The sequence below is a fragment of the Peromyscus maniculatus genome, chromosome 5 (assembly GCF_049852395.1).
Source record: "Peromyscus maniculatus bairdii isolate BWxNUB_F1_BW_parent chromosome 5, HU_Pman_BW_mat_3.1, whole genome shotgun sequence".
NCBI classification, from domain to species: domain Eukaryota; kingdom Metazoa; phylum Chordata; class Mammalia; order Rodentia; family Cricetidae; genus Peromyscus; species Peromyscus maniculatus.
Genome location: NC_134856.1, coordinates 61,480,422 through 61,495,514, shown reverse-complemented (window position 1 = coordinate 61,495,514; position 15,093 = coordinate 61,480,422). Strand labels below are relative to the sequence as shown.

The window sequence follows — 15,093 nt, the reverse complement described above, 5'->3', positions numbered from 1 at the left end:
GCAGGCAGGGCTCCGGCTGTGGCTAGTGGCTGTGGATGGGGGGGCAGGTGCTGAATTGGGCTGAGTACTAGTTAGGGCAAGGTTCTTCACTTCCCACCAGCTCATGATTTCCAGGCTGGCTCAGAGATCGCCCTGTGGGGCTGTGATCTCTGGGGCTGATTGTAGGAAATGACCCGACGGTGCCCTCATTGGGAAGTTTCGTGGCACACTATGGTGTGGAAGGCCCCAATGCCTATACTTCCTGCTGTCTGGGCAGATACTTCTGATCTGTCCATCACCCAGCTTCTCCAGCCCCCAAATCTCTGTTTATTGTGCCGAGACCCCCTTCCTCCCTCCAGATAATGTGGTACTCCTTAAGGGGGTAAACAGCTCCTCGGGCTGCACCCACGGCACTTCATGGGGTAGGCACGCTATTTTTGTACGTGAGGAAGTATGTGCTCATGGTGTCAGTATAGGTGCTACATGGGAAGACCAAAAAGAGTCCTGTCTTCTTCACCTGAAGCTTCCTCTTACCTCCCAGTGTCATCTGGGAGAGCAACTTGCAGCCACGAGGTTTCTGTCCTTCTTCTAGGCCTTTTCAAGACAAGATGTTCAGCAAGGGAGAGAACAGCCTGGAGGGTAGACTCCAGAGAATGTGCCCAGCATATTCTTTCTGCCCAAGAACCCACTGGTCACTCCACTGGACCTGGAAGGTTATTGAGAGCACAGGCACAGGGCCCGGCATGTCCTCTCGACACCATGTGGCCTCCTTGCTCTTCAGAGAGGTGTCACCCTCTGGAGCCAGACCTTTCTCTGTTGCTCTCTTTTCCCCCTGTTTCCTCTGTCCTTCCCTCCTCATCCCCACAGCCTCTCACCCCTCACTTTCCACAGGTTGGTTGTCTAGGGACCGTCCCCACCCTGCCACATTGCAGCCTTCAGAGAAACCGCCCCGCCCTCCCGGAGCACCCAGCTTCTTCCAAAGACCCAGTTCACATTTGAGGTCCCCCCACGTGAATGTGGGGTTGGCAAAATGCCCTCTTTCTGACATGGGTTTCCTCTTCCTTTGCAGTTAGAAAACCATGACCGCGAGGGCGACCTCCACAGCTGCTGTAATAGAAGCTTGCACAATAGGTCTGGGGACGGTCTAGGGGCACAGTGTGGGGGCTTTGTTTTCCCAGCTCTGTGAGACTTAGCTCTGTGGAGCAGGAGTGAGGGCTGGCTCTCTTGTAGAGAAGCGTTGGGAAGGAGACAACACGGGAAGCAGCCTTCTCTCCACTGGGAAGTAACTGGCCGCATGGCTGTGCCCTGGGTTGAGAAGTTAGTTTCCCAGCTCAATTCCTTTGTGCTTGAGGCAGTGTCTCACATAGCCCAGGCTAGCCTTGAGTCCAAGGGTGACGAACTTCTGGTCCTCCAGCCTCCACTTTCCAAACTACCGGGATTATAGGCAAGCACCTCTCTGTCCGGCTTAGAGTCCGTTCTCGGCTTTGCAGGATACAGCCCACCTATACATCTTCGCGTCAAGGTGGCGCACGCAGACCTTGGTCAGAACACAGACTGTTAGCCCCTGACCCCAGGCTGCTTCACTTCCTTCTCACTTTGCAGTCTTGCATTATGGAGGCTCAGTCCCCTCGTCTGTAAGGTGGTCACAGTAATACTTCATGATAAGGATTAAATGAGTTCATGTGCCGTAAGCTTTTAAGACAGCACCCAGCACCAGGTCCCCGGTGTCACCGTGCACCCCGCTTCTCCTTCTGTCTATCACTACTCTGCACATATTTGAGGTCATCAAGGTAGGGTGGTTCACCTCTGACCTGTGTATGCTGTGCTTTCTTCCTTTTCCAGAACTAAGTGCTGTTATCTCCCATGTCCATCCACTGATGGGGAGAAAGCCCTGCCTTGGAGGCTCGGGGCAGAGGAATTCAGCCAAAATAGACAACGGAGACCCTCATGGTCAGAAGGGAGTGATAGCTGTTCTCAGGAGCGACTGCTGAGATGCAAAGCGAGGTTTCCTTCAGCCGCCACGTCTGCTGACAAAGTGAGCAATCCTCCAGTCTCCTCATGGGAAATGATTTGATGGCCTGCTCACTGCCCCAGCTTCCCTGGCTTCCATGCCAATCACTGAATTGGCATCCATGTGCAGGACCATGTGCAGTGGACGGCAGTGACCTCTGCTCGGCTATGTGGGTGTCCTTTTAAGAGCAGCCAGACCTACCTGTCCTTTCACTTGGGCTGAGGAAACACACACGGGTGATCCAAATGACCTTGGGCAAACATGACTCTTATTGATAGTGGGCAGACAGAGCATAAGCACAGCTGATGTGCCCCGGCCACTCCATCCAGATGTGGGCTGCAGGGAGGACATTGGCACATGTGCTGTGCCCGGCCACAACCAGAACCTAGATCATCTGTGCACACTCAGCCTTCTGAATATGGGAATGGGTGTGTCTCCTCTGGGTAGCTCTGGCCTCCAGCAGCCTCGGGGGAGTGTGGCTTGAACCTGCGCTGTGTTTTCATTGCAGTGTAAGAGACTCAGAGAGATCCGGCCACAGACTCAGCCTTGCTGGGACGTGAGTGTAGGGATGGTTGTCCTGGAAGACTGGCCCCTCGAGGAGACCCAAATAGAGGGCTCTGCAGAGAGATCCAAGCTCGAGTGTTTGAAGGGCCAGGCACTCAGGCCATGTATCCTTGTCAGAAGAGAATGAGGAGTGAGAAGTCCCACAGTCCCTGGCCGGTCAATGACTCCTTTGAGGGAGGCCACCTTGAGGGCATTATTCACGCTGGCAGTAACAGGAAAAACAATAAGAGAGCAACCCTTCACAGAGTCCAGGGTGGGCCCCATTGTCATGTGAGGTTCTTCATGGAACAGTTGTCCCATGTTAGTGTCCCAGCAACCACACGGAACCAGAACCACTGCGTCCACTTTTCAGAAAAGAGCCCAGATCCGACTACATGACGTCACCGTCAGAGCTGAGCAATAGACCTGAGGCTGAGCTGTGGTTCAGAACAGGCTGCCTGAGGGGAAGCCCCCGCCTCTCCTGCCACCCCATTGGGCCTTGTCTACCCCCATCCCATCCCAAGTCTCAAAGAAAAGCAGGCTGAGGACCCGAGGAGCTGGCTCGTGGAAAAAGAGCTCGCACAAAGGCCTGAGTTCAGATCCAGAGGAGGAGGAAGCAGCTGAATTCTAGATGAATCTCGGGAAGATGACTGTCCTGGTCTCATAGCAGGGAGCTGGCTCCTCCTGGGGACCAGGTCCTGTGACTGAAGTGGGAAGGACAGGTCACATATAGCTTTGACTCTAGCGCATGCCCCCATGCCTGCTAGCTGCCCTCTTGGGAGAGGGGCCACCAGTCTTTCTACCTCACAGACATCACTCTTCAAACATCAGTTCTCACATGGGCACCCGCTCTTTTTGCAAGATTGCAAAAATTAAATCGTTTTTAAGCAACAAAGCAACGCTCTGGGGTTTGCCGTGAGCTTGTGAAATGAACGGAACTGGCGGTTAGTTTCTTCCCATCCGGCGTCTCTGGGGGCCCAGGGAGCTTCAAGTCGGCCCTTCACTCTCTTTCGCCTAGAGCTGATCTTGCCAACTGGGGCCTGGCTATTGCCCCATGAACTAAGTTCTAGAACAGTCTAGGGAAATGGCCCCCACAGTGGGCTTTAGGACCTGCTCTCCCTCTCCCTCTGCTTTGCAGGGGCGCGCGAAGCGGGGGGGGGGGGATAAAACCAAACAGACCAGGGTAGCTGATGGTCCCCTCCTCAGAGGCCCACTGTGTTTTGTTGTCGGCAGAGTTAGACCCAAAGGGGGACCTGAGCAGCCTGTGGGAGTTCGCTCTCTCCTCTCCTAAGTGACCCCAGGATCCCTTGAGGGCAAAGGGGGAATCCCATGGAAGGCACTGTCCTCTGTAGAAGATACCTTCTGCTTGTGAGCCAGAGCCCATGCCTCCGCCACCACTGGCTAGATTTGCACATCGAAGCCAAACACACAAGGCGGGTGTGTTTCTAGCCTATCCGAATCCTCAGCTGCATGAAGCTCAAGTTCATGCAGTCAGGCCTGGGCTGGTATCAGGGTGGTAGGACAGACGGAGTTGCATGCCATGCCCTTTCCTGCTTTGTGGAAGCCTAGACATGACAGAGAGAACCTTCTCTCAACACGGGGTCTGACAGGGATCAAAAGGCCAAGAGGGCACCTGGCCTTCAGTAGAGCTCTTCCTAATCCTGATTCTTAAGGATGTCACCTCTGAGGCAGAGTCCCAGGTTCTAACTCTGCTCTACCCTCTGGCGACAGTCAGCTCTGTATTTCCCCTCTTCTGCACAGGGGAGCTGGTAGCAGTGCTCATCCCTCGGAACTGGCATGAGGATTGAATGACTTTTAAAGAAAGCCTAGAACAATCACCGAGGACATGGTACGCGGGTTGTCATCAGTTACATTGCTGTTGGATTATTTCTCTGCTGCACAGAGCACTGTTGAGTGGGTATTTGTTCTTGTGAATAAGTGGTAGGTTAAACAAGAACCCATCTCAGAGCCTGGTTGAGACTCAGACCATCCCATAATAACTGTCCCCAGAGAGGCCCTGGGCCTCGTCCTCAGAGCCTTGGGAATATGTTAAAGTATATGATAAAGACATTGAGTTGGAAGAGAACTAAGGCCACCAATCAGTTGACCTTGAGACCAGGAGGCCTGGCTGGGTCTGTAAGGCATTTACCCAGGGTCATTGAAAGTAGAAGAGAGAGGTCTGGGGATGGCTCAGTAGGTAGAGGACTTGTCACGGGTTTCTCTTCTCAGTACTGGGGATGGCAGACAAGCAGCTCCTCGGGGCTCACTGGTCAGCTAATTAAGGAAGCCTAGATCTTGGTGACCTCTGAGACTCTCTAGGACTCCCCAGCCCTCTCTATGACCTGCTGGTCCTATCGATGTTCTGGAAAGCTCTCCCTCCACGTGGAGAGAGCTTAGCTATGGGACCTAGCTGTTTCTCTATCTGTCCTGTGAGCTCTCCACTTTCAGAAGCTGTAAACACAAGAGAACCCTAAGGTCTTTCCCAGGAACCCTAGCCCCAGCCCCTGAACCTTTACCAGTCAAGACCTTATAACATCTGGCTTGTTCTCAGAGGTTCCGGTTCTTTAAAAGAAAAAAAAAAATCTTGCTTTCAGTTCAATTCAATCCCCTTCTCTCCCCCTTCCTTCCTTCCTTCCTTCCTGCAGCGTGTTCTGCAGCTTTTCACGGTAAAGAGTGTAAAGGACTACCTCCCTGCAGTGAATGGCTGAGGTGAGAAGGAACAGGGCAGCTGATCTGCCTTACTTCACTTCACTTCTTAGCAACGGAGCCCCGAGGCTCAGTCCCACTATCCACGAGGGACATCTCGTGACAAGTTTCCCCGCCCGACCACTCTCACTCCCCACCCCCTCCCTACTCTCACCAGCCTCCGTTCTGAGGGCTGTCGCTTTATTCTTTCTTCTTCTGTTTGTTTAATTTTTGAGACAGGATCTCATGTCTCTTGCTCACTGTCCTCAACAGAGGACAATCTTGAACTTTCGATCCTTCCAGTGTGGGGACCGCAGGTAGACATTGCCATACCTGCATGGCCATACCCAGTTTATTTGGTGCTAGGAACTGGACCCTGAACCCAGGGCTCCATGCACTCTAGGCAACTCTTCTACCAACTGTGCTCGCGTTCTTTGTTTTCTAAGCATGTGTGTGTGTGTGTGTGTGTGTGTGTGTGTGTGTGTGTGTATACAGTGTGTGTGTGCACTGTATACACACATACCACACACTTCTATTTTTATAAGTTTTATTACTCTGGCCGTTTTACACTTGGCCTGCTAAAAGCAGAGCCAGAGGAGAGAGAATAAATGAGAGGTAGATGTGGGATGGACGCTTTGGGTCCACCAGTGTCCTGAGGCCAAGGCCGCATTGGAGAAGGTGGTGCTTGCTGGGGGGAGGGGGGCGGGTGTCAGCCAGGAGGCCTTTAGACATCTGACATACTCTTTTTGCCTCGGGTCAAACATACCCACACTTCCTGTTCCTCAGAGGGGTATGCGCAGAATGCAGGTGACTCACCAAGGTGGTTTGCAGCGGGCCTGTCCTCCCAGGCATCAAAAGCCTGTTCTGCCTCACATGTTATTTTTTCCACCCTCCGCTATGCAGACCCAGTGTTTGTTTTGAGTGCTGAAAGTGAAGAGAGAATTCACTGTGCCTAAGCAAGTAGAAACGAACTCGGAAGGTGGCAGTGGGGGGAGGCGGGGGGAGGGGGGACGACCGTGTAAACAATATGGGGATTGAGTTTCAAAGCCCTTGTTTTCAAAAAGTTTAATGATATTTCCACTAACGCCAAACTGTCAAAACACGGGCGGGTGATCTTATGCTTTGAAAAGACATTAGTTCCTTATGTAAAAGCCGGTGAGTGCAACCCAAGAGGGACCCCAGCAGCCAGGGAGGTGGGGCTCTCTCAAGTGCTCCTGGGCCCCCCCCAGCACCCCCGAGCGCCTCTTCAGATCTTGGGCTGTGAAGTGGGAAATTGGAGTGGGGAGCAGAGAAGGCAGAAGGCTGTGTGAATAGAGAAGGGTTAAAAATCTCAGGTGGATGATGATGGGGGGGAGGGGTGGGGAGAGTGGGGGAGGGGGTGGGGGGTAGAGCCGAGATGGTTGGACCCTCATCTAAATGGGAGTGTCAGAGGAGACCCTAGGCTGTATACTGGCACTCTTCCTGAGATGTGCTGGGTACCCCCTCTTTCTCCTGGGAAATCTTGGAGGCCCCTTCTCTTCCTGAGAGATGTGGGGTGCCCATGTTTCTTCTGAGAGCTGCAGGGTGCAGCTGGGCTGACCCCAGGATATGCCTCCCTTTGGGCTCTGTCCTCGCTCCCAGCTCTGAGGTTAGCAGGCTGGGTCTCTTCTTCCAGACTCCCTTCAGTTACATCCTCCACAAAAAAGGAGCCTGTGGGTTGCACCTCTGTGACCTTGCGGCCTCATTCTCACCCCTACCTCTCCTTCAGTGATTTCTAGAATGTTCTAGTTGCTGGCACAGTGATTCTAACCCTTCTCTTTTGATGTCTGGAGGTGTTTTAGATCCCAGAACCAGGCTCCTATAAAATGATGCTTACACTAAAAGAAAAACTATTGGTGTATACTATGCACCGCGTTTGGGGCATAAGGGAGCAGGCAGGCCCAGTTCGGATATTCAGAACCCACAAAAAGCTGGATGCAGTAACTCATCCCTCTGTCATCCCAGCACTTCTACAGGGGAATGGGGTCAGGAGGAACTCCAGCACCCTGCGAGCCACCTGGCCTGGCAAACCCAGTGGTGGACAAGAGAGACCCCGCCTCAGACAAGGCAGGAGAGGGCTGACAACCGAGGTATAGTAGAACGTTATTTCCACGTGTGTTACTGTTGTTTACGTTGCATCTGTTTAACTCTGTGAAGCTGTGTTACTGTGCCTGTCTAAAACACCTGATGGGCTAATAAAGAACTAGCCAATAGCGAGGCAGGAGAAAGGATAGGCGGGGCTGGCAGGCAGAGAGAATATATACAGGGAGAAAACTGGGAGAAACAGGAGAGAAGATCCAGGAGCCAGAGAAGGAGGAGGACTCCCGGGGCCAGCCACCCAGCTACACAGCAAGCCATGGAGTAAGAGTAAGATACAGAAGTAAGACAATGGGAAAAGCCCAGAGGAAAAAGAAGACTGGATAAGTTAAGGCTAGAAACTAATCCAAGCTAAGGCCGGGCATTCATAAGTAAAGAATAAGCCTCTGTGTGTGATTTATTTGGAGTAAAAACACCACCGAGGTTGTCTCCCAACCTCCACACATACACTATAACATCTGCATACATACATCATGCACAAACACACACACACACACACACACACACACACACACACACACACACACACACACACAAATAAAAAGACTCTCAGTTATATCTGAACTCCAAATAAACAACAAATCATTTTTTTCAGTTCAGATACATGTGAGTGTCATAATTTGAAAGCAGGACCCATGCCATATTAGGATCCACCTCATGCAAACTGCATTTTGAGCTGGGCATCCTGGTTTTTTGTTTGTGAAATCTGGCAGCCTTTCCGGGGCCTCGGTATTCACAGCATGCATGGGAGCAGATTCTAAGCAGACTTGAGCCCAGTGGGGCGGTCTTTTCTTTCAAGACCCTGGTTAAAGGAACCCACCGGCCTTGGGCTCCCTCTCTGCTCTTGCTCTGTGTCTGGCTGCTCTGCTGGATTAGCTACTTTTCTGACAAGAGCACCTCACAGGGAGGATTCATTTGGGCTCAGGGTCTGAGATCGTGCAGAAGACACAGAAGGGTTCGTGGCTGTGGAGTGTGTGGCCAAGACGCTTCACATCTCAGCTGACCAGGGAATAGAGGAAGTGGAAGGCTGGTGCTCAGCTGGCTTTCTCTTCTTCCCCCTTTCCTCAGTCAAAGACCCTAGAGATGGGGTGGTGCTGTCCACGTCCAGAGCAGGGCTCGCCCATCCCGTTTAATTTAAAGGTTTGCTGCACGAGTGTCCTAGGTGCTTCCTAATCCAAGTCCACAGTGAAGGTCAGCCATGACATCTGTCCACTCCCCAGTCACAGCGCTTATGGCAACTGTCTGGCTCTAGACCTTACAGCCTCTGGGAGACACATGTCGGCTCACCTATGAGCCCTGCACAGTGCAGACACCACACAATGGGCTAAAGCAGGGATGGGAGAAGTATAAAGCTGACCCCAGCCTCTCACAGTCCATCCCCAGGCAGCAAAGTCTCCAAGTCACCACCTAGAATCGCCTGGGAAGCCAGCAGAAGCCAGCACACAGCTCACAGAATGACTGTTGTGTTCCTTCTTATTCTGGTTGACACAGTTCAGCCAATTCCTGCTCGGGACTAGGTAAATAGCTGAGCCAGTTCAGTGATTGAGAACTGGAGTTCAATCCCTAGAACCCAGTTAGAAAAACAAAAACAAAAAACAACAACGTGGTGGTATCTTATAATCCCAGCATTGAGGAGACAGCGACAAGAGGATCCCTAAGGTTCCCTGATCCCTAAGGTTCCCTGGTCCCTAAGGTTCCCTGACCCCTAAGGTTCTCTGATCCTTGAGGTTCCCTGACCTTGAATTAGTGTGTTCCTGGTCAGAGAGAGACCCTGTCTCAAAAAAAAAGGTAGATAGTGCACGAGGAAGGACATGTTGAGATCAGAGGTCATCTGACCTTTATGCACACATACACATGTACACCCATAAACACATAAAACACAGATATATATGTTCACACATGCAGAGAAAACGTTCTCTTAGTGGGAAGGATGACTCCCTGCAGTAAAGACAGCCAGCTCTGGGGCAGCACTAGTGTCCAGCTGAAAAGGGCAGGTTGGACAGTCCCCAAGCCCAGCACTGAACAGCATGGTTAGTTGGCACTGGACAAACCCCACAGGTGAGCACAGGGCCCTCAAAAAAAGGTGGATCCGGGTTTTGCCAAACCCTTGACACAGACATCTTTACGCCGGACCTCACCCCGTTTCCTCCCCTCCCACCACGGCCTGCGTTTGCAACGCTCTGCTTATGCTCAGACGACCCGAAGAGCTACGCCAGAACCACCTCCCGTTTCCTTCCGCAGACAGAGAAGTCCCCTTCCAAGGTCGCCAAGATGTTCAAGGCAAGTCACAGAGGGGCCAGCTGCCCTGTGTGCCACAGGGAATGGACGGAGGACCAAGGCCAAGCTCAAATTTGCAACAGTCCTCATGCGTCAGCTTCCTGAGTGCCTGGATGAGGTGTACGTCACCATATTTGCTAAAATTGGGCATTTTAAAAAATTGGCATGTAAGACTTTAACATATTTATGAATGCCTGTGGCAGCTCAATACATGCCTGTATTGTGTGATGCTCACACCCAGGTAAGTGTATCTGTCTCCTCATTCAGGAGACATTTCTTCAGGGTGAAAATATTAAGAGTCCTGTCTCGCGGCTTTTTTGAAGTATGATGTACATTATCATAGTCTGTGATTAACCCCTCAAGGATTTGGTGTGTGTGTGTGTGTGTGTGTGTCCCCACATGTGTGCAGCTACAGAGGTTGGTAGTTGATGTCGGATGTCTTCATCTGTGACTGTCACTGAACCCAGATCTCACCAGTTGACTACACTGGCTGGCGAGCAAAGCTTCTGGGTCCTTCTTTCTTCATCTCCCCAGCACTGAGGCTACATCCAGGTACCACTGAACTTGGCTTTTCACTTAAGAGTTGGGGATTTGAACTCAGGTCTTCAGGGTTTGGGGCCAAGGACTTCACCCACTGAACCATCCCCCCACTACCCCCAGATTTGGTAATTTCTAAAATTGTTTTTTTTTACTCTCTTGTTCCAGGGTTCACTGGGGAACTGGAAGCCCATGATTCAGAGCCCATACAGCCCATGGTTCAGGCTCAAACACACAACCACTGGAGGCCTGAGCGTACTGCATCGGTGATTTGCTGATGCTGACTGAACCCCCACGGTGTGCCTGGTGCTGTACAGGGTGTGGGGTGCAGTGGCGAAGGACCAGGGCCAAGAGATCCAGATCTAAAATGTTCTTGTGTCTGCATTGGGTTCCTGATGGCCTCCGCATGCCTGCTCACCTTCACCTCGGCTAAGGATCCCAGGGACTTCTGGGTAACTGCTGACACGCTGTCTCAGCAAGTTCTCTCTGTGATCTTCGGGAAGCTGCATTCAGGCCCACAGACCTGTCCTGGGGTCTGGGAGCCGATGCCTCTGGAGAAGGGAGTAGGCGTCTCTCCCGAGGACTTTGTCTAAGGCCCATGGGCAGTCAGGGGAGACTCCCCCACAAAGTGGTTGGCTCAGGGAGTGGCAAGATTCCCCCCTTCAACAGGGTTCTGAGTGCCCAGGAAAAGTGCTCTAAAGGTGAGTGTTCAGACCCCCTCCACCCTTGCAGCCATGACAGAGAAATTGAAATAAGCCTGTCTAGCTCATTGCTGGCTGAAGAATCCAGCCCTGTAGGAAAACCATCCCCTGGACCTAGAAGAAGGCTCAAAGGGAAGCATAGTGACCAGTGGTCATAGTGAGTGAGGGACAGGGGGGAGTCCCTTCCTTGTTTGGTGCACTGGAAGCTAGATGGCCAGCTTTGCCATTCCTAGGCTCACACCAGAGGACTCCGTATCCTACCACGGAGCCCCTTGAACATTCGTGGCCATTGTGGCTCCATTAACGGCACCCAGAAGATGGAGACAGCCTAGATTCCCATCAACTGAAGAACAGATAATGAAAATGTGCTACATACACAATGGAATTTCATTCAACCATAAAGAACAATGAAATTACGGAATTTCCAGGAAATTGGGTAGATCTGGAAAGTATTATATTTGGCTAGGAGACCCAGACTCAGGAAGACTAAGTCACATGTTCTCTTTCATATGTAGATCCTAACTGTTAATGTTTGCATGTATGTAAATAAGGGGGCGATGTAAACTTTGAAATTAGACAAGGGACCACAAGAGGGACACAAGGGTGAAGGGGAGGGACCCGTGTGACGTGAGAGCAGAAAGCAGGACTCTGGGAACGGGAGGCCACAAAGCAGAAAGGTATAGGGAGGGAAAGAGAAAGGAAAACAATTTTGTTAGAAAAGAATTCCCTAAAGAGACATAATTCTCTGTTTTTAAAAAAGGACAAACAGGTAGCATGGTGGTGATGCATGCCTGTAATCTCAGCATGCCAAGAGTCCGGGACAAAAGGATATGAGTCTGAGGCCAGCCTGGGCTACACAGTGGCGCTGTATCAGAGAAGCAGGTACTGTGGATGTAGCTCAGTGGTAGAACACTTTGCTACCAGTACAAGACCCTGAGTTCCATCACTAGCATGAAAGAAAGCCAGACCCAATCCAATCTGCTCTTGTCTCAAAAGGGAGGGAGGGAGTGCCCGCCCTCTGCACCTCTGCTGTGCTCCAGTTGCCCCCTGTGTTCTCCGAATGCCCTTGTTTGAACAATATATTATTATGCAGTTACCCTCCAAGACCTAAGGTAAAGGGCTACTCGGAAATTTCAGGTCCCTGGATGAAGCACGAGAAGAAAACCGCCCAGGCTCTGGGACACTGGCCGAGAACCGCCCCCTCACTGCTGTGGTTTCTTTCCAAGAAGCTCAAAATGCGGCTGAATTAGGACTCTGCTTCCGTTCTAGCTGCTTCCCAATGCCAGGTTTACACTAAAGTTCTGGCCTGCAGAACAAAGACATTTCAAACCCAAATTAACCATGCGTCAGTTTGGAAACCCTGTCTGCATCCTGGCAGTGTCAGCCTCTGCCTCTCTAGCCACCTTGTACTCCCAACCACGACCTTAGCATTCTTCCTAGACATTCCGTTTATCCTGATATTCTCTCTCTCTCTCTCTCTCTCTCTCTCTCTCTCTCTCTCTCTCTCTCTATCTATCTATCTATCTATCTATCTATCTATCTATCTCTGTTGTGTGTGTGTGTGTGTGTGTGTGCCTTTGTTGTGTGCATATAGATCACACAACATAATAACAAATAATCCTGGATGGTTGGCATCCAGGATTAATTCATTCTTCTGTTTTTCTTTTTAAGACACTTTCTCTCACTGAACCTGGAGTTCACTGACTCTGCTAGCCTGGCTGGTGGCTGAGCCTCGGGGACCTTCCTGTCCCCCCCTCTCTAGTGCTGTGGTTTACAGACACGTGCCTCCCTATCTGGCTTCTACACAGGTGGTGGGGACCCGAACTCACGTCTTCGTGTTTGTGCAGCAAGTACTTTACCCACTGGGCCATCTCCCTGGAGAGTTTCTCGTTCTGATCAAATCCTGGACAACAGCGAGCTAAAGAAGGAGTGGTCTGGCTCACTGTTGGAGGGTGCAGTCCGTCATGGCGGGAAGTCGCGACAGCAGGAGCTCGAGGCCGCTCGTCCCATTGCATCTATAGTCAGGAAGCCAGGAGAGATGGCAGCTGGTGCTCAGCTCGCTTTCCCTTTTACTCCGTCTCAGCACACAGAGGTTGGGTATCTTCATTCATTTGTGCTGCTGTTAAAAATACCCAAGAGTGGGTAATTTGTATTTCAGAGTTCTCTGGAACCAATCGCTGTGCAGGGCTCCTGCCCATCTTTATGGTGTTGGCCATGAAGGCCAGGTGCAGTTATAACAGGATGGCTCACAAGTGTCAGTCCTGGGTAGCGAGTACCAGCCCAGAGTATAATAAGATCCATCAGGGGAGACTCTCTGAGGGTCTCCAAGCATCAAAAGGAACAGCATCCTTTTAAGCCAAGCTTGATGCTCGTGGAGAATTTGCCACGCTTACGTTACCCCAGCTGAGCAGGTCAATGCTGGGACACACTGAGAGGACCTTGAGGCAGGGCTTCCTGCAGGTCAGACATGCACATTTCCCCTGGAGCTGTCAGCACTCTTTCTAGCATGCGCCTCCTCTTGGCCTATATACTTTGCTGCCCAGATGACGTTCCCACCAGCTGGGCCCTCCTTCCTAGTCCATATTGCTTCCTGTGTAAGCTCTTGAGTTCCTGCTGCAGCCCTGCCTGGCATCTTTTAGAAGACTTATAGGAACCTTATTCAGGGTGTCGAAGGTCAGTATGGAACTGTGTTATTGAGAACCGGTACCTTCCCTGGGAGGAGGGACTAGGGGTGTAGAACAGGGCAGGGTGGCAGATTACAGAAAGAAAGCCTCCATCCAGCCCGAGGGTGGGCATGGGCAGTACATGAGGAGGAAGTGGGCATTGCCTTGAGGCCAGTCTGTGTGTTTCCACCAATGTCCAATTGTCCTTATTTCTACAGGTTTTGTGTGCCATTGTGACAGAATATACAACAGAGACAATGGAGAGGAGGGGGCGTGTATCTGACTCACGCTTTCAGAGAATTGTCTCCATTATGGCAGGAAAGATATGGTAGAGCAGCTGAGCCTGGGCTGCAAGAGTGTGAGGTAGAGCTGTTCACATCACGGTGGACCAGGGGGCAGCAAAAACCTTCAAAGGCTTGGCCCTGGTGACCCGCTTTCACCAGCCAGGCCACACCTCCTAAAGGTCCACTGCATTCAAAACAGCACTGTGGGTATTTCAGAGTCAAACCATAATACCGTTCCATAGAACTCTGGAAGACATCTTCTCCGCCACCTGTCCATCCATTCCAAATGAGACAGAAACCCTCAGCTTAGGTTCTGGGCACACCAGTGTGGCTTGAGTTTTCCTGCCTTGCCCACAGTTAGGACAAATCTCTGTCACCTGCCAGTCCCACAGCCGCTCAGACCCAAGCAAGTAAACACAGAGACTTACATTGCTTACAAACTGTATGGCTGTGGCAGGCTTCTTGCTAACTGTTCTTATATCTTAAATTAATCCATTTCCATAAATCTATACCTTGCCACATGGCTGGTGGCTTACCCGCATCTTCACATGCTGCTGGTCATGGCGGCGGCTGGCAGTGTCTCTGACTCAGCCTTCCACTTCCCAGAATTCTTCTCCTCCTTGTCCCGCCTATACTTCCTCCTGCCTGGCCACTGGCCAATCAGTGTTTTATTTATTGACCATTCAGAGCAACAGATTTGACATACAGACCATCCCACAGCACACCAGTCTTCAAAACCTCTTGCTTACAGTTGACCTCCAAAGTTGTGTTCCTTGCTCGCTTGTCCTTGACCTCCTCTCAAGTGTGTCTCCAGCCCTCAGCTCCTCTGCTGAGCAACCTTCTCCCTGCTGGCCAGACCCCTCGCTTCTGTCTTTCATGGAAGTTCGAATACTTGGTTCGCATTATCTCCTTTACTAGCTGTTGTAACATTCTCTGCATGGAGGTGTATGTAACACTATTCCCAGGGAGATGGAACAGCTGTCTACTCACCCCAAAAGGGGATCTAACAATAGGCCAAAATAATATCACCACTGAAGTCCAATTTGCTGAACCAAAGAACTTACTGGGGTTACTTATAGAAGTGTGGGTGAGGGGCTATTTACAAGAGCAGGGACCTAAAGGCAGCCATGTCACTAAAAAGCCCACCCTAGCATAGGTGACATCACTCATGAAAGCTGGAACAGTGGGGCTCTCTGTGTGACTCATAGGAAGCTCAGCAGGAAGGAGACACTCCTTTCCTCCACTGTCTTTACTACTTACATAACCTTGGGGGTGGGGCTTGTGCATCAGTAAGCTTT

The 15,093-nt window shown here is 51.3% G+C and overlaps 1 long non-coding RNA gene across 4 annotated transcripts in view; it reads left to right on the top strand.

Annotated features, from left to right (window-relative positions):
- Nucleotides 1-12,364, top strand: part of LOC121829471 (uncharacterized) — a 35,745-nt gene extending 23,381 nt beyond the window's left edge. For 2 of the 4 annotated variants that reach the window (XR_013051392.1, XR_013051390.1), the window contains exons 2-5: nucleotides 1,822-2,014; nucleotides 4,295-4,382; nucleotides 5,179-5,242; nucleotides 9,575-12,364. This is a non-coding gene — a long non-coding RNA (uncharacterized LOC121829471). The remainder of the gene's footprint in view (nucleotides 1-1,821; nucleotides 2,015-4,294; nucleotides 4,383-5,178; nucleotides 5,243-9,574) is intronic. The other 2 variants (XR_013051391.1, XR_013051389.1) reach the window with 2 other exon arrangements.
- Nucleotides 12,365-15,093: the final 2,729 nt, after the last annotated feature.